We start from the raw sequence: 27,898 nt of genomic DNA, 5'->3' as shown, positions 1-27,898 counted from the left end.
TTCATCGCATGCACCTCCAACCAACTTACCAAGCTTGAAGCATTCCTGGGCAGCCCAGCCCTTATCAAGATAAGTAGGTCAGCAATTCATCCAGCTGGCCACGGAACTGAGGCGGGGTTTCTCTCAGCCTCACCATGGATCTACAGCTGGGCCCAGATCACCTCCGGTGGGGGCTCTCCTGAGCTCTGTAGGATCTTCGGGGGCTCCCTTGGCCTCACTCACTAGACGCCAGTGGCAACCCCTCCCCAGTTGCTACAACCCGAAAGGTCTCCAGACATCGTCAGGTGGCCCCTGGGGGCTAAATCACTCCAGGTGGAGAGCTCCTGCCTTAGGGAGGTTAATCCAGGTTCATAGAGCGGTGAGGGCTGTGGGTTCTGCCTGTTGGCCCTGAGGTTACTTCCTGGTCCTGTGACCTAGAAGGGGTCATTGCTTCTCTGAGTTCAGTTTCCATGTCTGTAAAATGGACAGGAGGACTGGATCTTCTTTGTGAGCTTATTGGTGGTGTCCATTGACATGTTTGTAAAAGGTTTAGAGAGCCCCAGACCCCTAGTAAAGGAGAAAAGAAAGCCAGCTTTTATGAATGTTCGCGGCTGATATCAAGCTGACAAAGCAGCTCTGAGGATGCGAGAAGTCTGGGCCCTTGCCCCCTTCAGCCTCTACCCTTAACATTCCCTGGCTCAGATGTCGTGCTCTGGTAGACAAACTTTCTAGTTCTCTTCCTGAAAATACTCTCTGATTCAGGCGCTCATACTTTTGCTCAGGTGCTTCCTCCAGTTCTGATTGCCTCCCTCCTCCTCTTCATGGTTAACACCCGCCTACTCACCCTGAAAGTGCTGCTTGGAGGCCACCTCCTCCAGGAAGCCATCCTTGCTTGCCTCCTCCCTCCCCTGACGAACTGGGGTATGTCTCATCCTCAGGGACTGAGGACGTCTCCGTCCCTTGAAATATTCTGCTATCTTCACCATTAGGTAGTGCCCTCCACAAAGACAGGAACTGTGCCTTATGCATCTTGGAATATCTGGCATTCCGCTCAGGACCGTACACTGACACTGTTAGAACATCTGTCAGAGTGCGCGAAGGAGGGAGAGGTCGAGGGAAGGAAGAAGAAAGGGCCGGCTGCGGGAAGCGCCCAGCACAGCGCCTCGAAGGGGAAAAAGTATTTGGGTCGATGAGTAGCTACTTTTATTTTCGGCGTATTTTCTTGCTCTTGTAGTTCTCTTCACTGTCAGACTCTCCCCAGCCAATGAGCAGACCTGAATCTGCAGAGAAAGATGCCTTTCCTTCTCAAGGGCGAGCTCCATGTCTTCACAAATAAAACATCTGATACATTACATACAAATTACGACTGCCTCTTTTTTCCAAGTTTTCTTGTGATTGTGTTCATTAACTCAACAAATATTTACTGAGCTCCTGATTCAGGGGAGAAATGACCATGGTCCTTGCTCTCAGGGAGCTCTCATTTATTACATAAATTATTATGTGATTATCATACATAATATAGTAGACATATTTATTACATAAATCGTATGTAATATTTACTTATGACATAAATATGTAAATGTGCAGTGCCAGCAGAGAGATGTAATATGCAGAGTGATCAGGGAGGAGTAGAGAGGGTTGGCTGAGTTGGGTGGTTATTTAAAATGGTCTGTCAAAGAAGGATATTGGGTAAAGTAAGGTTTGAAAAGAGAGCTGAAAGAAGGGAGGATGCAGATCTTCTAGCTGATCCTTACACATCCCTTTAGATGATAACTCTTGGTGTGCTGCATCCGGAACTTCAAGTATAGAACCTTCTGTATCCATGGTTCAGTGTCCCAGGGATTCAATCCACTGAGGAAGGAAAATATTTGAAAAAAATTCCAGAAAGTTCCAAAAGGCAAAACTTGAATTTGCTGTCCACTAGAAATCATTAACATAGCATTTACATTTTATTTACAACTATTTACATAGAATTTACATTGTATTTACAACTATTTACATAGAATTTACATTGTATTAGGTATTATGAGTACTCTGTGAAATTGAAAGTTTTAAGTCCCTCAGGGCTCAGTCATGTGGATTCTTTGTGACCCCATGGACTGGAAACCAGCCCCCTCAACCCCGCTCCTCTGTCCATGGCATTCTCCAGGCAACAGTACTTGAGTGGGTAACCATTCCATTCAGGGGATCTTCCCAGCCCAGGGATGGAACCTGGGTCTCCCGCCCTGCAGGCGGATGCTTTACCGTCTGAGCCACCAGGGAAACTCCATGAGTACTCTGTGTGTGTGTTAGTCACTCAGTTATGTCCAGCTCTTTGCAATCCCATGGATTGCAGCCCGCTGGACTCCTCTGTCCATGGAATTCTCCAGGCAAGAATACTAGAGTGAGTTGGAGAGCGAACGTTGCAGATAGATTCTTTACCATCTGAGCCACCAGGGACGCCCCTATGAGTACTCTGCTGCTGCTGCTAAGTCGCTTCAGTCATGTTTGACTCTGCAACCCTATAGACGGCAGCCCACCAGGCTCCCCCATCCCTGGGATTCTCCAGGCAAGAACACTGGAGTGGGTTGCCATTGCCTTCTCCTATGAGTACTCTAGAGGTGATTTAAAGTGTATAGGAGGATGTGTGTAGGTTATACAAAAAATACTACACAACTTCACACCATGTTACAGAAGGGATTTGCACATCCATGCACTTGGTATACTTGGGGATCCTGGAATTAATCCCTGAGGGTACCTAGAGATGATTGCGTTTGCAGAGAAGAGTTAATTATTTGAGAACAGCCTGTATCAGCATGTTCCGGAGTATCTCCAGAATTCTTGCTTCTTGGGATGTTAGTAGAAGCTCACTCAAAACATGAAGTCTGCAGAATTTGGAGAAACAGAAAAACAGAACTTACCATTTTCCCTTGTTGCAAGACTCTTCAGGGCCTTTAACAGGTCAATGACTGTCATGAATGTCCAAGTGGGAATTAGGGAATGTGGTTCCCTAACTTGTTTCGGATTCAGACGGCCTTATTCAACAAGCATATTGTAGGACTTGTGCTCAGAGGGATGTATTTTGGTAAAATCTCTTTTGGACAGGGTGTCAAAGAAATATTTTAATCATATTACTATGTCTTGGGAAAAAATCCAGGTGTTTCTGAAGGATTTGCACTGGATCTTGTTCAGGACCTTTCACTGTTGAGAACTAAAGGAAGCATCAAGTGGCCAAGTCGTTTTATTCCCTTATTCCACAATGATTGTGCGAGGATCGAGAGTGCACACCTGTTCATCTGACTGACTTGGAAATGCGTTGGTCTAGCCACAGGACAAAACATTGGCACAAAAAGCTACTCATTACTGAGCCCAACTTTACTTTAGCTGCCTGTGTAATAGTCCCTGAGGTTTAGAAATGCAAGATTTAGCTCAAAGAGCATCTAAAGATCACTCTGGACTATTTGAGAAAGAGCCAGAGAAGTGGCGAATCGAGAGCAGGGCCTTTGGCTACACGAGGCTGGACTCGCACAGAAATCCTACCAAGTTCTCAGAGTCTCAGTTTGCATTTCCTCTAAAGTGGGATTCTACTCTGATGGCAGATGTTTGTCTTTATCCAAAGAAAGGTTGGGAGGCATAGAAGGGACTTTGTAGAGGAGGGTGAAAACTGAAATTGCTAGTTTGGATAATATGCCCATATGTATACATTTATAAGTTTATTACAGTAAAATACACATAAATTTACGTCTTAGCCATTTTTAAGTACACTGTTCAGTAATGTCAAGTATATTCACAGTGTTGCACAACCAATCTCCAGAACTTCTTCATCTTGCAAAACTGAAATTCTGTTAACAGCATCTCCTCGTTCTCCCCCACTCACAGCCTCCTTCCGCTCTCTGTTGTTGTTAGGTTGCTATGTCACGCACAGTTCTCTTCATGTCCAACACAGCCCGCCAGGCTCCTCTGTCCGTGGGATTTTCCAGGCAAGAATACTGGAGTGGGTTGCCACTTCCTTCTCCAGGGGATCTTCCCGACCCAGGGATTGATCTCACACCTCCTGCACTGGCAGGCAGATTCTTCACCACTGAGTCACCAGGGAAGCCCATTCTACTCTCTACCTCTCTAATTTTGACTACTCTAGGTACCTCATATAAGTGAAATAAAGGATTTGTCTTTTTGTGACCTGGTTCATTTAACTCAGCATAATATCCTCAAGGTTCATCCACGTTTAGCATATGCCTAGACTTCCTTCCTTTTTAGGGCTAAATCATAGTCCGTTGTATGGATATACTGTATTTTGTTTATCCATTCATTTGTTCTTCTACTTCTTGGCTATTGCACATAATGCTGCTGTGGACATGAATATATTAATTTTTGAGAATCTAATTTCAATTCTTTTGGATAAATATCTATAAGTGAAATTGCACCTGTTACATTTTTAAAACAACTCTATTGAGATATAATTCACACACCATAAAATTACCTTTTAAAGTGCAAAATTCAGTGGATTTTAGTACAGTTGACCTTCGAACAGCATGGGTTTGAATTGCTCAGGTCTATTTATGTGCAGGTTTTTTTTTCAATAAATATGTAGTACGCAACCGCATGATCCAGGGTTGGCTGAATCACTGGATGTGGAGCCACAGATAAGGGCACTCAGTGTGAAGTTCCAGGCAGATTTCTGAGTACATGGAAGATTGGTGCCCCAACCCTCAAGCTGTTCAAGGGTCAACTATATGTTCACAGATTCATGCAACTGTCCCCACAGTTGATTTTATAACGTTTCCACCACCCTACAAAGAACCCTATGCCCTTAGCAGTGACTCCCCACCCCTCCCACCCCCAGCCCTAGGTGAGCACTAATTTACTTTCCGTCTCTATGGATTTGCCTCTTTCGGACATTCATTTATAAATGGAATCACACTGTATGTGGTCTGGCTTCGTTCTCTTAACAGAAGGCTTGCAAGGATCATCCACGGTGAAGCCTGAATTCGTGCTTCGTTCTCTGTTTATTGACGACGAGTATTCCGCTGTATGGATAGGCCGATTTTGTTGACTCATCTGTCGGTTAGTTAATGGATGTTTGTGTTGCACCCATCATACCATATTACCATCTCCATACTTCTTGCCTTGTGACGCTGCCAACATCTAGCCTTGTGGCATTCAGAATTTTCCTTTTCTCTACTGGGACAAATAAGACCCTTTATGAAAATGTAGACCAGAGAACTCATCTGAGCGGTGAACTGCAGGTTCACCGCCCCCGCCCCCCTTCACAGTCTTATTCCCTCCAAATAGAAAAGGAAGAAAACTCCATCCACTCAGCCTAAAAGCAATATATATATCTATTTTTTTTCCTTCACTATTTCTAATGGAATAGACTTGTGCTCTTTAGGGAAATCAATAGGAGGGGTAACAACCGATTATACTATGAGAAAGGAAATTTTAAAAGACTCTTTGGAAATAGTGCATACATAAAACATTTCTGAACTATCTGCAAATGCAGGAATTACCCCTCGATGCAAAGGATCTGTGCCAAAGTAAAAGTCTGCTCGGGCTTTTATGAATTTCCACGTTAGTGGCAACTTTCTCACCCCAGCGTCTGTGACGGCTGCTGCTTTCTGCTGTGTCGTCCAGTGTCCGTCTCCAGTTCCATTAGAGGACAAGGCTGTTCTGTCTAGTTAGTAATGGAGCCCTAAGTGAACTCAGAGTGTTTCAGGCATCACAGTTCTTAGCCATGTGTCCAGCAGCATTTGGATTTTACTGAATGCCAGGGCAAAAGACTCTTAGGGGTTTGGGCAGCATATTTCCTTGCTCCGGACGTTGAAAGGAATAGAAGTCACATTTGGAATGAACTGCGGGAAGACTCACCACAAGCTGCACCTGTTTGAAAGCTCAGCCGTGGGGGCAGTCTTCTCATTATCTGAGCGACCTGGCAGACGCCCCCCTCTCACTCATATTTCACGTTCACGCAACCACCGTCCAACTTTGTTACAAAGAAGGTAGAGAAACTTGTCATTTGTTTGATCATCGTCGTGGTGTAAGAATTTGCCTGTCACTTGTTTAGGATAATGGCTGAATTCTTTCGTTTGTCAGGGGATGCTTGGCAGTTCGGATGTGTTAGACTGCTCGCAAACAGCTGAAAGAAATCCACACATCCTATCCATTGTCAAGCTCATTTAGCAGATTATTCTAAGACTGAAGTAAGGGAAGATAGCTCAGGCTATGAGTCTTTTAAGAAAACATTACAGAGTGTGAACAAAAGCAAATCCACAGAACTTTAAAATGTCAGAGAACTTAGAAATCCTTCAGTTTGAAGGGTTTGAAAACTCATCTGCCCACAGAGCCCTGGCAGACAGTAAAAGGAAAAAAAATAAAACAACTGAAAAAGGAAAAGTGGCCGAGAGAGGTTGATTGCCTTTTGCAAGGCCCTGGGAGGGGTTCTAGCCTTTGTTCAGTAATCGTATGTTTTCATGAAATTTGCAGAAGATATTGAACTTTAATTCACTAATGGGGCAGTAGCTGCCATCTCTGACACGCCCCCTCCTTCCCATTTTCCCTTACGCTGGACGATCGATGATGCTGGAGTCATCCCAGGACTTTTGTACTCCTGGGCCACAGGCAATTTTTATTTATAATTTTTCCTACAGTATTAGACATGCTACAAATACATTATATTCACCATTTTGTATTATTTTTCTTAAAGAGCTCTTTCCAGGTTTTAAAGCTTCAGACTTCACAAAACCAGCAGGCAAGGCAGGCTTTGTGCAAATGTGGACACTTCATACCTGTCTGGTAGGAGCTGTTTTCCTGGGCTCAAGGCAGTTGCCAGGTGGGTGTTGAAAAACGCCTGGTGTGATCAGTTCCCTTCAGTGAAGTCAGAAATCCAGATTTTCATGTCAAATGTTCTAATTTCCAAATATCTATAACTAACCAAACAAAACTAATTGGAAGGTCAAGTTTGATCTGTGGACTGTCAGTTTGCAACCTTTGCTATTTATGATGAAAAAGCTAAATGAACAGGTCTAAAAATATTGAGCATCCATCCACACCGTCGTCTTCCAAAGCCCTTACACTGAAATGATCAACCTAGTTTGTTTTGTTTTGTTTTACTTTTAAAGCATTCAACTAGTAATCATTGAGTGCTAACTGTGCTTTTTACATAGGTCTGAGTTTCTCCCAAGTTCAGCTCTTGATTAACTGTGTCCTAAGGAGCCTCCATCCAGGATTAGTGCTAGGAGACAGCCTGATATGAAATTACATCTTGCTATGCCAGGATGCTGAAGACAACTAACTGAAATTCACAATAAATCAGACAAAGCATTCAGATCCTTATTAAAAGAAAAGCTTCAAAAAAAATGGCATGAGGTTTTATATTTATGAGCACATTAAGCTAGTCCTTGTGTTCAGTTCAGTTGCTCAGTTGTGTCCAACTCTTTATGACCCCATGGACTGCAGCACGCCAGGCCTCCCTGTCTATCACCAACTCCCAGAGTTTATTCAAACTCATGTCCATCGAGTCACTGATGCCATCCACCATCTAATCCTCTGTTGTCCCCTTCTCCTCCAGCCTTCAATCTTTCCCAGCATCAGGATCTGTTCAAATGAGTCAGCTCTTCGCATCAGGTGGCCAAAGTATTGGAGTTTCAGCTTCAACATCAGTCCTTCCAATGAATATTCAGGACTGATTTCCTTTAGGATGGACGGGTTGGATCTCCTTGCAGTCCAAGGGACTCTCAAGAGTCTTCTCGAACACCACAGTTCAAAAGCATCAATTCTTTGGCGTTCAGCTTTCTTTGTAGTCCAACTCTCACACCCATACATGATTACTGCAAAAACCATAGCTTTGACTAGATGGACATTTGTTGACAAATAATGTCTCTGCTCTTTAATATGCTGCCTAGATTGGTCACAACTTTCCTTCCAAGGAGCGTCTTTTAATTTCATGGCTACAGTCACCATCTGGAGTGATTTTGAAGCCGCCCAAAATAAAGTCTGTCACTGTTTCCATTGCTTCCCCATCTATCTGCCATGAAGTGATGGGACCAGATGCCATGATCTTAGTTTTCTGAATGTTGAGCTTTAAGCCAACTTTTTCACTCTCCTCTTTCACTTTCATCAAGAGGCTTTTGTGTTCCTCTTCACTTTCTGCCATAAGGGTGGGGTCATCTCCATATATGAGGTTATTGAGATTTCTCCTGGCAATCTTGATTCCAGCTCGTGCTTCCTCCAGCCCAGCGTTTCTCATGATGTACTCTGCATAGAAGTTAAATAAGCAGGGTGACAATATACAGCCTTGACGTACTCCTTTTCCGTTTTGGAACCAGTCTGTTGTTCCATGTCCAGTTCTAACTGTTGTTTCCTGACCTGCATACAAATTTCTCAGGAGGCAGGTCAGGTGTTCTGGTATTCCCATCTCTTGAAGAATTTTCCACAGTTTGTTGTGATCCACACAGTCAAAGGCTTTGGCATAGTCAAAAAATCAGAAGTTGACATTTTTCTGGAACTCTCTTGCCTTTTCAGTGATCAAACGGATGTTGCAATTTGATCTCTGGTCCCTCTGCCTTTTCTAAAACCAGATTGAACATCTGGAAGTTCAAGGTTCACGTACTGTTGAAGCCTGGTTTGGAGAATTTTGAGCATTACTTTGTTAGCATGTGCTGCTGCTGCTGCTGCTGCTAAGTTGCTTTAGTCGTGTCCAACTCTGTGCGACCCCACAGATGGCAGCCCGCCAGGCTTCCCCATCCCTGGGATTCTCCAGGCAAGAACACTGGAGTGGGTTGCCATTTCCTTCTCCAAAGCATGAAAGTGAAAAGTGGACGTGAAGTCGCTCAGCATGCGAGATGAGTGCAATTGTGAGGTAGTTTGAGCATTCTTTGGCATTGCCTTTCTTTGGGATTGGAATGAAAACTGACCTTGTCCAGTCCTGTGGCCACGGCTGAGTTTTCCAAATTTTATGGCATATTGAGTGCAGCACTTTCACAACATCATCTTTTAGGATTTGAGATGGCTCAGCTGGAATTCCATCACCTCCACTAGCTTTGTTCATAGTGATGCTTCCTAAGGCCCATTTGACTTCACATTCCAGGATGTCTGGCTCTAGGTGAGTGATCATACCATCGTGATTATCTTGGTCGTGAAGATCTTTTTTTGTATAGTTTTTCTGTGTATTCTTGCCACCTCTTCTTAATATCTTCTGCTTCTATTAGGCCCATACCATTTCTGTCCTTTACCGAGCCCATCTTTGCATGAAGTGTCCCCTTGGTATCTCTAATTTTCTTGAAGAGATCTCTAGTCTTTCCCATTCTATTGTTTTCCTCTATTTCTTTGCATTGATCACAGAGGAAGGCTTTCTTATCTCTCCTTGCTCTTCTTTGGAACTCTGCATTCAAATGGGTATATCTTCCCTTTTCTCCTTTGCTTTCGCTTCTCTTCTTTTCACAAATACTTGTGACAACCATTTAGTCACAAGTATTTGACAACCTCCTCAGACAACCATTTTACCTTTTTGCATTTCTTTTTCTTGGGGATGGTCTTGCTCCCTGTCTCCTGTACAATGTCACAAACCTCTGTCCATAGTTCTTCAGGCACTCTGTCTATCAGATCTAATCCCTTGAATCTACTTCTCACTTCCACTGTATAATTGTAAGGGATTTGATCTAGGTCATACCTGAGTGGTCTAGTTGTTTTCCCTACTTTCTTCAATTTACGTCTGAATTTGGTAATAAGGAGTTCATGATCCGAGCCACAGTCATCTCCCAGTCTTGTTTTTGCTGACTGTATAGAGCTTCTCCATCTTTGACTGCAAAGAATATAATCAATCTGATTTCAGTGTTGACCATCTGGTGACGTCAACATGTAGAGTCTTCTCTTGTGTTGTTGGAAGAGGGTGTTTGCTATGATCAGTGTGTTCTCTTGGCAAAACTCTATTAGCCTTTTCCCTGCTTCATGCCGTATTCCAAGGCCAAATTTGCCTGTTACTCCAGGTGTTTCTTGACTTCCCTATTTTGCATTCCAGTCCCCTATAATGAAAAGGAGATCTTTTTTGGGTGTTTGTTCTAGAAGGTCTTGTAGGTCTTCATAGAACCATTCAACTTCAGCTTCTTCAGCATTACTGGTTGGGCATAGACTTGGATGACTGTGATTTTGAATGGTTTGCCTTGAAAACAAACAGAGATCATTCTGCTGTTTTTGAGATTGCATCCAAGTACTGCATTTCAGACTCTTTTATTGACTATGATGGCTACTCCATTTCTTCTAAGGGATTCTTGCCCACAGTAGTAGATATAATGATCATCTGAGTTAAATTCACCCATTCCAGTCCATTTTAGTTCACTGATTCTTAAAATGTCGATGTTCACTCTTGCCATCTTCTGTTTGACCACTTCCAGTTTGCCTTGATTCGTGGACCTAACATTCCAGGTTCCTATGCAATATTGCTTTTTATAGCATCAGACTTCACTTCCATCACCAGTCACATCCACAACTGGGTGTTTTTTTTGCTTTGGCTCCGTCTCTTCATTCTTTCTGGAGTTACTTCTCCACTGATCTCCAGTAGCATACTGGGCACCTACCGACCTGGGGAGTTCATCTCTCAGTGTCCTGTCTTTTTGCCTTGTCTTCATGTTAGTGTAGTTTTTTGTATGAACTTTCAGTGACTTGGGGCTTTCTTATGGCTCAGATGGTAAAGAATCTGCCTCCAAAGCAGGAGACTCAGGTTCAATCCCTGGATCAGGAAGAACCCCTGAAGAAGGAAATGGCAGCCCACTCCAGGATTCTTGCCTGGGAAATCTCATGGTCAGAAGAGCCTGGCAGGCTGCAGTCCATGGGACATGACTGAGCGACTTTCACTTGGATGGTTTAAAGTATTTGGAGGTAGTAGAAGTGTCCCTCTTTTTTACTCCTCCTCACCTTGAATCTTCACATTCATTTACTGCCTCCAAAACATTTTCTCTAGATATTTCCATGCCTGGAACTTTCTCAGCATTGAGATCTCAGCTGGCATGTTACCTCTTTAGAGAACCTTCCCGGAACAGTTTATCTAAATTAGCCAGTGCCCAGCTCTCTTCCTCAAGGGTTGGCATACGACAGCCTGTGGCTGAATCCAGCCTGCTGCCTGTTTTGCAAATAAAGTTTTATTGGCACACCTCCATGCTCATTACATATCGTTACATGTTTGTGTTACAAGTGAGACTTGGGTAGTTGCAACAGAGACCTTTCGGCCCACAGATCCCAAAATATTTACTATGTGGTCTTTTAATAGGAAATGTTTGCTGACCTCCGAGACTCCTATTGACCTGTTTTATTCCTTTCACAGTATTGATTATTTCCTGAAATTATTACTGGTTTGTTTGTTTGCTTGTCTGTTTCTGATTTCTGCTATTAGATTATAAGCTTCTCAAGGACTCATTTTCTCTTCTACCTGGAATACAGTAAGCATAATCTATTTGATGGAGTGAATTTAATAAATTCCATGCCGTAGAGTTTCTGTTAGTTCAGCGAGGGGCTCCCCAGCTTCGATGCACAAATGAGTACTGTAGCTTTGCATTTCAACAAGGGAACACATGCATGTTTTGGTTTTGGTTGCATAAACTAGACCAACCGAACACACTGAGACAGATGACGCCTAAGTAGTATATTCTATAATGTCATCTCTTGAACTTGATGACAAAAAGCCAAGATGTGAAACCAGTGGAAACCACGGCGAGGGTGTCATTTCATCCAGTGCCATCGTCACTAACCAGAACTGGCTCTTATTTACCAGGCGATCAAAGCCAATTCACTCTACTTTCTTCTGAGTTACCCACCATTTTGGTTTAACCCTGTCTAATCAAATAAATGAGTTTCTTTAAAAAATCTCCACCTGTGTAAGGAAAGATGCCTTTATTTTGTCTGAATACTTACATCACCTTGTCCCATACCATGTTCATAAACCCTAACGTTTTGCATGCATAACAGCTTTCCAGAAAGCTGTCTTTATCTAAATTTATCCAGCCATTAGTTCCCATCTCATATCCTTGTCGCTTGAGGATTTATTTACTGGTTCCTTGTCTATTAGTCTTTTTGTCCTCTGACTGCTGCCTTGAAAGCAGGCACCGTTTCGTACTTACCTGTATATTTCCCTCTATTACCCAATATGTGTTTGGCCTGAATTGAGTCTGGAGTCAGCACCAGGCCCCTGACCCTGTGCTGGGGGTTATTTTCAGATAAGACTGTTAAAGTTTCTCAAGAGCCCTAGAATCTTATCCTGGGAAAGCTCACACCTTCTAGAAATAAGCCTACTCCAATGCACTCATTTGCCATGTTAAGTATATACTTTTTTAAAGAAAACAATAGCTATTCGTTTGCTTTTGAAATTATTATTGATTACAATTTTAAGTTTTATTTTTCTGTGTCTCTGCTAATGCATGTTTGGTCAGATCTCCAAGCATTGAAGGCCCTGAATTTTTTGGAGGTTTCTGAAAAGAGGTGCATCCCCTGCATCCCCACAGCCCGAAGTCCTAATGTATAAAGCAGCCCTGGACACGCGCAGGTACAACAGGGAACACTATAGACGTGATTCTGGTCCTCAGGGAGCCCGGAATCCGGCCAGTGTGCGATGTGAGTGAGCAGGTAGTTACAAAAAACCGGAAAACCGAGAGAAGGCCTGTTTCGGAGGAAGGGCGGGTGTGAAAGAAGACTCGAGAGGCCGGAGGGGAGTGGGGATGGGGCAGGGCGTTGAGGAAGCCCTCCCTGGGGAGTTATGTCTTAGCTGAGCCTTGAAGGGTGAGAAGCTGCAGCCAGTCCTCCCCAGCTAGCTTTGGTAAGGGCTTCCCTATGGCCCTAGTGGTAAAGAACCCGCCTGCCAACACAGGAGAAACGAGAGAGGAGGGCTCAGTCCCTGGGCCGGGAAGACCCCCTGGAGGAGGAAATGGCAACCCGCTCCAGTACTCTTGCCTGGAGAATGTCGTAGACAGAGGAGCCTGGTGGGCTACAGTCCACAGCTTCGCAAAGAGTCAGACACACTGAAGTGACTTAGGACATACACACGCAGCCTTGCTAAATCTATTTAACCCATCAGCCAGTTCACCTGAAGTCATAACAGGCTGTGAAATTTATGGAGCCCCTCCCAGTATTTCAAGAAGGCAACAGCAGGGTATTAAACCAGCTCTGGGGTCCCTCTGAGCATGGGTCCCTGTCTGATGGTGCCAGCTTCACGCCTGTAAAGCTGGTGTGATAGTCGTCCTAAAAATGGACCCAGGCCCATTCAGATGAGAGTAGGAGAATTCTGCACACTTACTGCAGCGCCTCTCGCGGTGTGGGCACTCGACGGAGGGTGCTGAATGAGGGTGGGCTTCATTAGGTGCACCCGGGGACATGTAACCAGCATGGCTGCCTTTTGCCTTTGAGATGGCTTTAATGGACGTTATTAGATTTAAGCAGTTTATTTGGAAAAAAAAAAAAAAATACACATATATGACCTTTTGGAAGAGATCTTTCCCACATTGAATCCTGAGAGTAGATGAAGATAAACTGATGCTAAACAAAAAGTGATTTTTGTTAAGGTTCATTGACTGCATTTTCAGAAGCTGCCACACGATGAAATGTATGTTTCCCCCCCGCCGTCTATAAATCTGAGTAGTCCTGAATTGTCAAGTCAGGTAAAGTGAGTCCATGGGTAGCTCTTAAATGCCTTAAACCCTTGGAAATATTAGCTCCTTCTACAGCAGATGAGGTTTGGTGGTGCAGCTCATTAGCATTTGAACAAATTTGTGAGACTTTTAAGGCGTGTTGTTGGATTGAACTAAGTGGACTGATGCAGTGAATTCCAGACGGTAATGGCTCCATTTATCAAGGGAGCAGGTTTTAACATAATGCATAAACCTTTCTCCCATGGCCATTTTACTATGCATTTAATCCTCTTGCAACATGGTGCTTCAGGCAGAGGAAATGAAGAACTTAAACAAGGTTAACATTCTGAGAAAAGACTAGGGAAAAATCAATACCTCCCTCCTTCCCCAAATAAAAGATGATTTACAAAAGTGGAGATCTATATTGATGGCAGGGTCTTATAGTTGACAAAATGTACCCGTGATGTTTTGTGACTGGGACATGAGCTGTCATTGCCTCTGAATTCATGTCGAGTTTCAGGGATCATGGTATAAAATTATTTTAGTGGGATTAACTAAGGGTTATTAATTGAAAGGCTCTCCCGTAGCTTTGAGATTGAAGTCCGGGGAAGACTTTCGTGGCTTGTCTTTATCCTGTTTCACATTCTCTTTGACTTCAAAATGTTGTCTTTCTTCCTGTTTCCATGCACTTAAAAAGTGGTGAAGTAAGTATCTTCCCTCCCACTCGGGAGATTTGCCAGAGCTTAGCAATCAAACCGCATCCCTTTGGAACACCCAGCCATTCAAGTCTTTTGTTTTGTCTATTAGCGGTTTAGCAACACCTTAACTTCATGACATTTGCAGATGCAGCGTTACGGTTTTGTCTATCAGGGAGGTGACCGGGGCTCAGGACATGCAGCATTTTGGCCATTTGCTGAGATAGGAGTTTGTACTGTGTTGAGTGACACTCAGCTGTAGGAGGATGCAGTTGCACCAGTGAGCAGCTCAGAGCTACAGCACAACGTGAATTTCCAGTTTCTCTGTTGAGCTGCATCCTTTCTGCCTGCCAGTGTTGTTATAAAAGCATCGCACACCAAACAGGTGACTCTTTACAAATGACTGTGGGTTCTATATTTATACAGCTATTAAGAACCTAAAGAAGTTGCTTAAATTTTTCAGATATACCTCGCTGCATTTTATGAGGGGAAATATATGGTTTGGTGGCTTCATAAATTTAGAGGGTTTTGAAGGCTGTGGAATATATCCTTTACAAATGTCAAGGGCCCATGGTATATACCTTTTATTTTTCAGGAGATGTTACCCTACTTTTAGATTGGAAACGCTTTGCTGCTAATCCATAAAACAGCCCCACCGTTGCTCATTCCATCCAAACTGCCTTCCAAAGTTATTTCTTTAAAAAGTCAAATCTTCCCAATTTCCCCATTTCCTTCCTGAAAATGCTTTTCTATACGATGCTTGGCAAGACCTGGGTATTAACAGCAAGAGTTTATTCAGCTAAGCCAAACAGCTGAAAGTACACTGAATTTCCGTCACTCAAAAAATGTAAAGCTGGAACTTAAGGCAGGAGCCTGGCAATCAATCTTCTACCTTTGGAAAATTCAAAACTACATCCTAGGTGGTAAAAACAAGCTAGTGAAGCAATATCTTGAATAGTGGAAGGAAAGTGATTAAAGGTGGTGTTTCATAAAAATGAGCAAGGAACATGCAAACACCCTTCATATGCACAGAAGTCAGGAGGATCCTCTGGAGGAGGAAATGGCCGCCCACTCCAGTATTCTTGCCTGGAAAGTTCCATGGACAGAGGAGCCTGGCAGGTTACAGTCCATGGGGTTATGAAGAGTCGGACACAACTGGGTGACTTGCACTCGGATGATTTAAAGTGCTTGGATGTGCTAGAAGTGTCCCTCTTCACTCCTCCTCACCTTGAATCTTTACATCCATTTACTCCCTCCAAAACATTTTCTCTAGATATTCCATGACTGGACCTTTCTCAGCATTGAGATCTCGGCTGGCGTGTTACCTCCTTAGAAAACCTTCCTGGAACATCTTAGCTAAATTAACCAGCGCCCAGCTCTCTTCTTCGGGGGTTGGCAAATGACAGCCTGTGGCTGAATCCAGCCTGATGCCTGTGTAAGTAATAAAACTCCCGTCAAAACCCCAAAGATAGGGAAATCAATAAGCAGGGTTTTCTCCATGCCAAGCAGCACTCAGGCCTCAGGGCAGCTCGCCCTCCCTCTGAGGCTCTTCCTGGTCCTCCGTCAAGGCTGGGCACTGGGTGTCGTTTCCCCAGAGCCGCCATCCGCCCTCCCTCTGAGGCTCCTCCTGGTCCTCCATCAAGGCTGGGCACTGGGTGTCGTTTCCCCAGAGCCGCCATCCTGGTTTCTGCCCACGTTGGATGCAGACTTTGGTTGCTTGTGTTCTTATCCCTCTTCCCAGCTCCACTGTCTGCACCTTATTGGCAAAGCCAAGGTCTTACTTTCCTTCCTTAACGCTTAACACAAAATTATCACTGTAGAAACCCAAAGAATATTGTGAATAAATGACTGACTAAACACAATCATGAACCTTTTTTGGAACTTCAGACCTTTTGATGAAAACAGAAAAACAAACAAAAAAACAGCGATAAGTTTGGAGACCTTAAATCCCTATTCCTTCTTCGAGTATGTGGAAGCAGCCTCCCTTTCTTTCCAAGGCAGAGAGAGGGATGGCCCACACATCCAAGATCCCCTAGCGTGGCCTCCAGCTGTGCTGAACCAACCTCTTCTGACACTAACCCGTGGGGTCTTCCCAGGTGGTCCTAGTGGTAAAGAACCCGCCTGCCAATGCAGGAGACGTAAGAAACAAGGGTTCGATCCCCGGGTCAGGAAGATCCCCTGGGGTAGGGCATGGCAACCCACCCCAGTATGCTGGCCTGGAAAATCTCATGGGCAGAGGAGCCTGGCAGTTTACAGTCCGTGGGGTCGCAAAGAGTCAGACACGACTGAGCGACCTAACATGCACACAGCCTCCTCTGAGCCTGGCTTTTCAAAGGACACCCTGAGTCACTCCAGCAGAGGCGCCCAGGAGGCGTGAAGGAAAAGACACAGGATTGTGACTACAGCATCACGCTTCTAGTCTGGGCTTTGCTAATCTTCCATATGGTGAGTCCAGGAAGCAGGTCATGGAATGTCTGGGAGATTTCCTTTGCAGAATTGTTCAGCAAGATTAGCTTTGTGGACTGTTTTGGTTAACGTGTTACCAATCATAGAGCTTCTTCTATCGACATATCGTACTTATTTTCTATGCTCGTTTTGTGGATTCAGTTGAAAACACCATCTTAGAAGGTTCTAGAAAGACTCTAGGCATCTCAGTGAGAGTCTGAATGGCTTAATTCTCTGCACTTAGCAATGAAAAGACACTATTTTTGAGTGGAGCTTAAATTCCATTTTGAAATCAATAAATGTGCTTCACTCACTTGCTTCAAAACTCAGAGAGAGGAGATGGTTGAAATAAAGGTGATCAGTCTTAAGTTCAATTCCCAACTTTTGCTGAGGTCATTCTCCTGGTTATTCGTCACACCATTTTTTTTTTAATCCCTACTTAAGGAGGTTATTTTGGTCTAAAATTTAAAACTCATATGCAAAAATTAGCAAAGTTATTTTTATAAAAATGTGGACCATGTATCTTCTAAGAGGTCTTTAAGGAGACAGGCATTCTAAAACTGCCCCAGAAGCTTCAAGGGAGAGTGAGAACGTGGGCTCTTATAAGCTGTTTTCAATTGTCAACTAAGCCACACTGTCAGGTAACCTCTCTGATTTTGTCAGCTCATCTGTAAAATGGAAATTAAAGTGTCCTCCCGACTGAGCTTTTATGAGGATAAAATAAGACAGTCTACAGGAAATTGCTTGGCAAATCATAAACTGCCATATAAACGTAGAAGAGAATCACCCAGAACTATAGTGGGTGAGTTTCTTGAGCACAGAACAGTAAGCTAGAGAAAATTCTGGGTTAACACAAATACAGAAAGGAAAACATATATAATCATGTAAATAATTATTTGGTGGCAATACTGTTTCAGAATATTGGCGAGTTAAAACACGCATTGAACTTAGACGTTTACAATGGCACGCACTTGGCAGAACACTTTAAATATTATAAGATGCTCTAAGGTTCTGTTCTGCTTACATATTATCTGACTTCCACGGTGGCTCAGACGGTAAGAGCGTCTGCCTACAACGCAGGAGACCCAGGTTCGATCCCTGGGTTGGGAAGATCCCCTGGAGAAGGAAATGGAAACCCACTCCAGTACTCTTGCCTTGAAAATCCCATGGACGGAGGAGCCATGGACGGATGCAGCAGTCCATGGGGTCGCAAAGAGTCGGACACAACTGAGCCGCTTCACTTTCACTTTCGTATGTATTATATATGCACACTACAATAGATATTATATACATTTTAACAAATATCAGTAGGGATACACACACAAAACAAGTATAACTTAATTTATGAACAATGTACAGACTTTAAGGGTAGATTTTAAAATTCTGAATGTTTTATTGCTTTTCAAAATCGACGCTTGCAGAAGATGAAATTACAGTGTATTCTATTTACTGAAGGAGGGGTGTTCTACACTGGCATGTCGTGTTAAGGCATATACTTCTTATTTTCTCTAAAACTCCCGCCAGCAATTGCAGGTAAATGGAAATTGTGTGTGTGTGTATGTGTGTGTGTGCACGCATGCGCGTGAACAGATATGTGTATGCAAACAGCAAAACTGATTAGCCCAGGAACTCAATTTGAGCACAAAATCACAGGCATGAATATGCAAGGAAATTTGAATGTGTTTGTCAGCAACTGAATATTTGGCAAGGGGGAAAATTAAAATAGATTGCACTTAGAGCTTGGGAAGGAAGAATAAACACAAATTTACAGGTGAGTGTTAGCAAACTGCATATATACTGAATAGTAGTCTGAAACAGACTCATCTGAACTCAGTAGGAAATTGACAGTTTGCGCTAGAACACAGTAGAACTGGAAGCCTCAAGTTAGGTTTCTCAATAGGAATACAGCAAATTACTATATCTACGTGGCAGGCACTCGGCTCTTAAAAGCTGGCAAGATTGAGGCATGTGAACTAAAAATTTCAGAGAGGATCAAATCAGTGTTATTTTTGGTCAATCGGCAAGATAGTCAACAGGTATCAGTGACACAGCCATTTCGCCGTTTACTTTTCAGCTCTGTGCTCGGCTGGCTTAGAATGGGAGAAAACCCTAAAACTTTAGAAGAGGGAACAGTAGATCTTTGACCCTGGCTTAGAAGGACAAATGGGAATAATCAGGGGCTTTGCAGTTGGGCACACGTGTCTTATACACTTTTAAACCTTCCTCTTTTTTCTTTTTTTGTATTGCTAAATTAAAAAAAAATTTGGAGCCTCTAAGCCATTTAGAAGATTGAAATTCATTATTGATTAAGCCACACACTATAGAAACACACACACAGAATTGTGCGCAGTCTTCTCACACCCTTTCTATGCCCACTCAAATTTGAGATTGTTCTCAAAGGAAGAACCACAGAGGGAAGTCTCTGCAGATGGCTGGACTTTTGAATCGTTCTGCCTTTCAGATACCGTCAGTCCCTGGTGGGAAGGGCGAATGGAGAGACTCCTCCAGAGCTCCTGTTTGCCTTCAGGGTTTACTCTGTTTGGTTGTAATAATAAGCCTCTCTAATCTTAAAGCATGCTAATAGATTTACTTGATGTTTTGAGGATTAAGTGAAACAGTGGACGGCCTCTTTCTGGAGGGTTAGGTTCGATAAAGAGCATGTGAGTTGCGTGTGGTGCATGACACAGCTTCACTCACGTGATCGTCGTCAGGGCTCGTCATCTCAGGAGGCCTCTGTCGTCTTATCTGCAGCATGGTGATCGAAATAAAACCTCCTTAAGGGAGCTGTTGACACATAATGATGATGCAGGAAGAGCTGTTAGCACACAGGTAGCAAAAAATTAAAAAGTGGTAACTCTTAGAGTGAAAAAGTTGGCTTAAAGCTCAACATTCAGAAAACTAAGATCATGGCATCTGGTCCCATCACTTCATGGCAAATAGATGGGGAAACAGTGGAAACAGTGTCAGACTTTATTTTGGGGGGCTCCAAAATCACTGCAGATGGTGATCGCAACCATGAAATTAAAAGACGCTTACTCCTTGGAATAAAAGTTATGACCAACCTAGATAGCATATTAAAAAGCATATTAAAAAGCAGAGACATTACTTTGCCAACAAAGGTCCATCTAGTCAAGGCTATGGTTTTTCCAGTGGTCATGTGTGGATGTGAGAGTTGGACTGTGAAGAAAGCTGAGCGCCGAAGAATTGATGCTTTTGAACTGTGGTGTTGGAGAAGACTCTTGAGAGTCCCTTGGACTGCAAGGAGATCCAACCAGTCCATTCTGAAGGAGATCAGCCCTGGGTGTTATTTGGAAGGACTGATGCTAAAGCTGAAACTCCAGTACTTTGGCCACCTCATTCGAAGAGTTGACTCACTGGAAAAGACTCTGACGCTGGGAGGGATTGGGGGCAGGAGGAGAAGGGGACGACAGAGGATGAGATGGCTGGATGGCATCACTGACTCGATGGACGTGGGTCTGAGTGAACTCCAGGAGTTGGCGATGGACAGGGAGGCCTGGCGTGCTTCGATTCATGGGGTCGCAAAGAGTCGGACACGACTGAGCGACTGAACTGAAGGATCGTCACAGGGTGGTGGTGGTGTTGCGATGACTATTATTTTATGCTCTGTGACTTTGGACTTGTTACCAGGTCTTTCTGGGCTTCAGTCATCTCATCTGTCAAAAGAGAGCAAGATTGCTCCTCTCACTACTTTGAAGAGTGGCAGAAGGGACAAACAGAGATAAGGAGTTTGAAAAGCATCAAAGACCGTACGTGTAGAAAGCAAAAGCAGAATAATATAACCTAATATTCAAATTCCAAGGAATCTCAGTTTCAAAGATGCTGCAAAACATCTTTGTTCTTTGGAGAATGAATGTGCTCCAAAGAACAAGATGTGTGGATGAGCGGAGATGCTGTCGGGGCTGGTGACATCAGAGGCGGTTGAACACGGCCTGTCCCCACCCTTGGGGACATGGCTTCAAGCGCCTGCTCTTGGGAAGTGGGTATGGAAGGCTCGCCATTGAATGCAGGGGCATGTGCGTTAGTCCTGACAGATGCCACCATTATGTAACAGACATAAATGTAGTGGCCTTGCGTCCAAGTGGCAAGAAACCTAATTTTATTCCTTCCTACAACTGCATTACATTCTTATTATGAACACCTGTGTTGCTGGATGACAGAACTTGACTGGAGTCAAATCAGGGGATCTGGGTCCATTCAGCCTCCAGGGATGGTGTCCAAGGACTTGGAGGTCACATGTGGTCCTGAGTTAGGACCTTCTGTCTGCACTGACTCCTGCAGAATGTGCAGTCTCCCTTCTGATCTCTGAGTGAAGGCTATTCTAGAACTGCTAGTATTTTTCTAGTGATGTCTCAGACTCCTTTTCTTGGTCATAGCACTCAAGTATTTCTTCTAGTCTTCTGCCCCTGCAACGTGGACTGGTGGAAGGGGAGACGCTTCGCGAGGCATGGAAACAGACAAGCCTTCTGCTTCCACACTCACCTGAAGGATTAATTTGCATGCTGTCCCCCACTTCACCCAACCGGGGGTCAAGGACTCAGCCCAGCAAATAGTCATTGGGAAGCAGAACAAAGAGCTTCTTCTCAAACAGGCCGATGCCTGCGTACCTAGGATGGCTTCTCCACTCGCCCACAATATACGCTCCTCTCAACACCCAGGAATCCTTATCTTTGGGTAAAGGGAAGTGGAGAGCAGAGGTGAAATGTCTTTGGCCTAACACTTTCAGGAGAACTGAAGTTACTTTGTAAAAGCCTAGCAGGTCTGCTTTAGAAATCCCCAACACAAGACTTGGATTCCTTGGTCTGCTTTCAACTCCAGGCGGGACTAGGACTGCCTCCTGCAGAGTGGGGCTGGGGAGACTCGGCAAAGGAGGATCCCTCCACGGAGCGAGGGACCCACTGCTCGTGCTTCAGAGACTGTTTACAAAAAACCCACCGTGGATGATTCCTGAAGGAGTGAGCCATGATATTTTGCCACAGTCCGCACGGCTGGACAAGGGCCAGTGAGTTCCTTTCTAATGTCGATGGTTTGCCTCTTGGAGATTGGAGGGCACCGGTGGGTCCATGTTCGACTGTCACTCGAATCATCGATTATTCCCAAAGAAACCAACTGATTTTTTTTCCCAATCACATCCTATTCTGCTGCAGTCTTAAAGGACGTGAGAAATAGTTCTTTATGCTTTGTCATTCTCGAGCAGGTTGTACATTATGTAAAAAGCAATTATAATTCAGAGAAAAACAACTCGAAGTGTGAAATGGTGAAATGCGTCATTGGAATGTCCCTGGAAGTCTCCATTTGGAGTCTACAGATGACATCTTTGTGCAGAACATAAACACGTGTGTCCCAGTTGGAGGGGAGGTGTCAGAAAGCAGGTTCTCTCCGCCTCGCCTCCGACGTCCCCTTCCAAGAGTACGCATTTGGCGAATACCCACGCCAGCTCCCACACCAGCTCCCATGCCCAGAACCCATGGCGTTCCCTGGGCCATCTCCGGAGGGTGACCCCTCTGCGTGACCCCACTCCACCTCTGACCTGCTCCAAGCATGATATGTTCACTGTGTGGCCGAGGATAGTTTGAAAACGTGACGCATCACTCACCTCCTTCAGAACTCCTTCCGTGACTTAAAGCATTTTATTTTCATTTCACGTCACTAGAGCGGCTTCCGGGGTGGCTCGTAGCACTTCCCAACCACACCATACTCTAAGTTTCTTTTTCTGAATTCTTTTATTTATTCATTGATGATTATTTATTAAATACATACTCTGGCCATAGATCCTTTGCTTTGGCCGCATGTAAATAGCACCGATATTTAAATGAGCACACAGATAAACACCCAGCTGTGGCAAACCATACTGAAGGAAAGCTCTAAGAGGCGACCGGGGAGCTAGACTTCATCAGGGTGGTCCAGGCAAGCTTCACTGGCTCTTAATATCTGGGAAACTTGTCATTGGTTTTTCATACCTTGCTACTTAATTTTGACTTTTCAAATAATTTGACTTTTGAGAATTCCCGATGTGTTTCTTCCCACAAAGAGCTGGGAGGCAATGGTTATCTCAACTGGATTTAGAGGAGGAACACCTTAGAGCCCTCGATTTAAAAAAAAAAAAAAGAAGAAGAAGAAAAAAAAGAAAGGGAAGGGAAGGAAAAAGCAAAGTAAGCGTAAGGAGCATCAGATTTACTGCTGAGGGAAGCATCAGGGGCCATTTTATCTCATTTTGTTATTATTTAACGACTGCACAAAAGAGAAGAGGCCCGAATCCTCTGAGGAATAATGCATTAATCCTCATTAGGCCTCGTTCAGTTGGGTGCGCTTTCTCTGCACCACGTGAAGCAGGAAGAGATCCCTTCCCGAGAAGGATAAATGCGTTATCTCATAGTTCACCTACTCTGGAATACCTAATGGGCTGCACTGGGAGCGTGTGTTGTTTATCATCGCTGGAAAGGGCAGGACGGTTCCTATTGAGTCTGCTAGGCCGTGAGTGATTTATGGTGCGCTTTACCCTCAACTGTTGGGAGAGGCAGCCACATGGGTAGAGTTCCATCTGTGCCATATGCAGCCCCTTTAATTAATGATTTATCTTATTATCTTCCTTCCTGAAAGGGGGGGGGGGGGAAAGGTTTACTTATATCAGTAAGACTAACCTGCCAAAGAGGATCATTGTCTGAATCCCAGTAACAAACAAGATGATGGGGAACGTTCTGGGGGGAGGGAAACCCAAGGGGAAAACAGGTTAGCAAAACCCCTTGCTTCCTGAAGGAAACACTAGAAGGTGTTTCCTAATCCTGCCTAGCACAGGTCAATGTTTCCACACACACAGCACACACATCTGCTCACGAGTCCATAGAACAAGAGAGGAAATGTAAAGAGACTCCTCTGGTTGAGGGAAGTCGTTAATCCAGTGGCTTGGCAGTTAGAAGCTTGAAAAAAGATGACTTCTTATTAACATGCAATTGTCACCACGTTAATAATGAAATATTGATCTGTTCCCACTTAATGAAAATCAACTTATTCTAATTTACCCCTGGAAAGAAGACCACTTCGGGTCTCATTCCGACACCTTTACACTGTCCACCTCTGTATTTTTCAGTGGCGTTTATTTGTTTTTGTCCATAGGGCTGAGAACCAGAGAGGGAGAAGGCAAACAATTCATATCAGGTCAACCAAATGTATTTTTCTTTCCTTCCTTCTTCGAAATTCAATTATTTGATTGAGCAAGGGAAACCTTCATGGAGACCTTATAACATACTAAGTTTTAATGGTGATTTTTATGATTAAATGATTACAATCTTTGTCAATAAAAATACTGTTACATTAGAAATGCAGAATCTTAGATAATCGTTAACAGTCCTAATCTACAGCTCGATTTAAAGCTATTTACAGAGTATACACGTTGCAGTCAAGACTGGATTCTCCTCACAAGATTTAGTCTAAACTGCGGAGAACAATTTTACATGGAGAAACTCTAATAGCCTATCTTAATTAGCTGCCAATTTTGTGAATTATTTCAGTTTTATAGTCACAGTTTTTCTACTCATTTATTTACCTGTGATTTTGAAATTATCTGTGAAGCAATCTCCTTTGGATAATATGGAAATGAGCCAGTGACTATTGCCTTCTGAAAATGTAGATCATTTTTATTTACAATTTAAAACGTAAATGCTTTAAGGTCAGGCCTCTGTGGAAAGAATAATTCACAAGTTGCTACGTTGTTCATTCACACTTCTACATTTATTACCCAAAGGCACATACAGAGGTGTGTGTGTGTGTGTGTGTGTGTGTGTGTGTGTGTGTGTGTGTTTACCAATGCAGTGGCTCTTATTACTTCTCTTAGGTGTTGCTGCAAGGAGGTTCACATAAACATTTATATAGGTTTTAGAAAACAGTTGTTACTGAGGAAGAACCTTTTTCTGTTTACACAAATTCAGAACAAAGAAACATCGCTAAAGCTCCCGGTAATTGACATGTGGGCGTGTTTTTCAAGTCACTGACTGGAAGAAGTGAGTGTCTGAGATTTATTTTTGACAGGACTTAAATTACTGGTAGCCTGACACATTTTTGAACAATTACTAGACACGGAGGTGTTTAAAGTAATGGGTACTGTTTGAGGGATGGGGAAGTTTCAAAACCGTTAGAACAAAACAATTTTCCTTTTGATTAGTAAGATGCTAACACTTACATTTATATTACTAAATAGCACACACACACAGTTGACTCCTCAAATGATAGTTTTGTTTTTTCTCGGAATGAAAGTCGTATTTAAAGAGAAAAATCCCTCCGCGTGATGACCTGGTGAATCCCGGGGATTCAGGAGAGGACTGGGCCTCTCTGCTCAGCGTCAGCTCTCTGCTCGCCTCTCCCGCCTTCAGACCAGTCCCCAAAGTACACAGAGCGGAGAGCTCTGTCCTGATTTGTTTCAAATGTCTCAAAAGCCAGGGCTTCGTGTTCATTAATTAGTGACTATCTTTCAGGAGCTCCTAGACATTGTTGAGCCAGTCATCTGAACTCCAACCGGAAAATTAAAATTCACAATTCAGAAACTGCTCGCGTCCCCAAAAGATAAAGCATCTACAGCTGCCGTAATTGGCAATGCGTCGATGTTTCAAGTGATCCAAAAAAGTCAAAGCAGTCATTTCCTCCCCGCTTCTTTCCTGTTGGTGCCTCTGATGAAAATAGAGGACTGCAGGGTTCCCAGTCCTCTTCTTTTGTTGATATTGTGGCTTCAAAAGGAGAGCAGGCTTCAGGGGTGGGGTCTGTCTCGTGGACTTACCTGTTCTTGCAGTTCTTAAATGTGCAGGTCAGGAAAGCCTAGAGCTTGCTTCTTGATCAGACAAACACTGGCGATGCATTTAATCACCCCTCCAAGGTCTTCTTCCTCTCCCCTGGGTCCAGAGACATCCATGAAGTCATGTCCTCTGACGACTCCTAGAGAATGATTCAGTACTGAATGTATTTCTCTTTCAAAAACCAAACCAAAATAAATAATCAAAAAAAAAAAAAAAAACCCACACACACACAAAACAGCCTCAAAATCCCTTTTGCCTTTTTTTATGGGAGACACAAAGAACTTTGCATTTGCCAGGGTCTAGAGCATTTGTTCTCAACCAGGGGTGATTTAGGCCACTCCCCCTGGGGTCATTTGGCAATTTCTAAAGATATTTGCAGTTTTCACAATTGGGGACTTGCTACTGGCTTCGAGAGGGGAGAGGTTGGGGATACTGCTAAACATCCCACAGGACAGTCCCCACGACAAAGAATTATCTGAGCCCAAATGTGCATGGTGCTGAGGCTGAGCAACTCCGGCGGAGAGGCATGAGGTGACGCCAGTTCAGGAATGTTCTGCGCTTCCATGTTGCTCTGGGTGCTGGGAATTTTCCCCCCTGACCCACACATCCAGATGAAGCAGTATCGAGAATGCAAAACGGCAGCAACAGCAGTTTAGGACGTCATCATCCTTCCAGGAGACGGAGGACACGTCTTTACAGTCACACAGCCCACGTTCCCAGCTTCTTTAAAAGAACATAATGTGCAAATAAATATGAGTAGAAAGAGAATGTTCAGTGCAGACAACAAAGCAATACTGATGTAGCAATATTAATGACCACGCTGGGGGAGGGGCGGGCTTCCTACTATGTTCCAGTCTTAGAAACAAGCCCTTAATCATGCTGCTTTGCCCGAGGCTCACGGGAGGACCGGGAGGTCGGATTACTGGGAGTAGACCTCACTCCCAGTAGGGTCTCTGTCCCCTCCTCATTTTGTAAGCTTGCACAATAAGATTTTCTTTCCAGTCTCCCTAGTCCTCACTGCAACAGGAGAGAGTGAATCTAAATGATGTATTGTTCCCATCCTATTTTTAAGAACTCATGAAATCCATGAACTATCCATAGATTTTAATCTATATGATGAAAAGTAACTGCTTTGGCTTCATTCCCTTCTTCTGAGCTGGATATTTTGACATCATCCCTGGATGGTTTTCCAAAATTACTTTGGAAAGTCAACTTTAGGCATCTGGAAAGTACAGGAATCACGTGAGACTGGGGCATTTCCTCTGGGTCACTGTGGGCCAAGCAGGTAAATTTGCTAGAAAGTGAGAGATTCTCATGCTTGGGGAGGAAAGGAACGCTTCTGCCACGCACACTTTCATCCACCCGTCCTTCCATCTGTCCATCCATCCATACTTCCATCCATCCATTCACCCACCCATCAGCCCAGCTCTTGTCTTCTTCCATCCACACAAATGGATAGAAACACATCTGAAATACATTCAACAAAGATTAGGAGTTATTTCTAGATGCTGGAATGTTAGATGACTTTTAAATTTTCTTCTTTATAATTTTTATTGCTTAAGCATAGTAAGTATGAGTCATTTTTAACAATGAGATTATTATTTTTTAGAAGGAAGATGGTGATATGAGATGAGCTAATGGACACTTTTCAACAGTCCAGGAAAACTGTCTTGATAGTTAAAAAGAGTGCTTCCCATCTTCTATTAACTCTGTTCTGCCAAGTTAAAAAAAAAAAAATTGGTCTATTTTCAGTTTGGGGTATAGGTTGATTGATGTAACTTTTCATTCTGAAATATGTATGTTTAATTATAGTTTTCCACTGACCTCAGTGTTTGTCACATTCACATACATTAGCTAAAAGTAGAGACCATTTATCATAAGGATTGGTTGCAGGATTTCTCTGGACCATGATTTTGCTACAGACAATGAGCTTTCCAAAGAAATGAAAGATGCGTTTCCAAATTTTAAGGAACCTGTGTGCAGTCTGACGGTAGAGACAAGAAATGAAGGCATGATCTTCGCCTTACCAATCTTGGTTTATAAGTGACATGTGTATAACTTTTCTTACCTTCATAATTGTCTTGGTAAATTCTTCTGCATCTTTTTAAATTTCTGACCAAATGTCACCTCTTCAATGGAACTCTCCTTGACTACTCCTTGTGAAGTTACATGTTTCCTCCTTTGATTGAAAAGTTCAATGTTCCCCTTTTTTTCATTGTCTCTTAATGTACTTAATGTATAAAAGGTATCACGTTGCTGAAATTACGTCCTTAGGAATCCGTCCGTCCTGCTGGATTTTGACCTCCCATAGGGCAGGAGACAGGGTTGATCGGTCTGCGTGTCCCCAAGACTTCTCATTGCGCCTCAGTTACGCGCCAGGAAAAGAGCTGGCCAG

At 43.6% G+C, this 27,898-nt stretch overlaps 1 protein-coding gene and 1 long non-coding RNA gene across 9 annotated transcripts in view; one reads left to right on the top strand and one right to left on the bottom strand.

The window, feature by feature from the left end:
* TSHZ2 (teashirt zinc finger homeobox 2) overlaps positions 1-27,898 on the top strand; it is a 508,475-nt gene that overhangs the window by 75,722 nt on the left and 404,855 nt on the right. The window lies entirely within an intron of this gene.
* The window catches only part of LOC147359970 (uncharacterized), a 39,914-nt gene that overhangs the window by 4,819 nt on the left and 7,197 nt on the right, over positions 1-27,898 (bottom strand). For 2 of the 3 annotated variants that reach the window (XR_015138830.1, XR_015138831.1), the window contains exon 2: positions 30-27,890. This is a non-coding gene — a long non-coding RNA (uncharacterized LOC147359970). The remainder of the gene's footprint in view (positions 1-29; positions 27,891-27,898) is intronic. The other variant, XR_015138832.1, reaches the window with a different exon arrangement.

The sequence above is a fragment of the Bos grunniens genome, chromosome 13 (assembly GCF_055505025.1).
Source record: "Bos grunniens cultivar Pamir isolate PY7600 chromosome 13, Bosgru_T2T1.0, whole genome shotgun sequence".
Taxonomy (NCBI): Eukaryota; Metazoa; Chordata; class Mammalia; order Artiodactyla; family Bovidae; genus Bos; species Bos grunniens.
The sequence above is the reverse complement of the archived record's forward strand: the minus strand, read 5'-3'. Positions and strand labels throughout refer to the sequence as shown.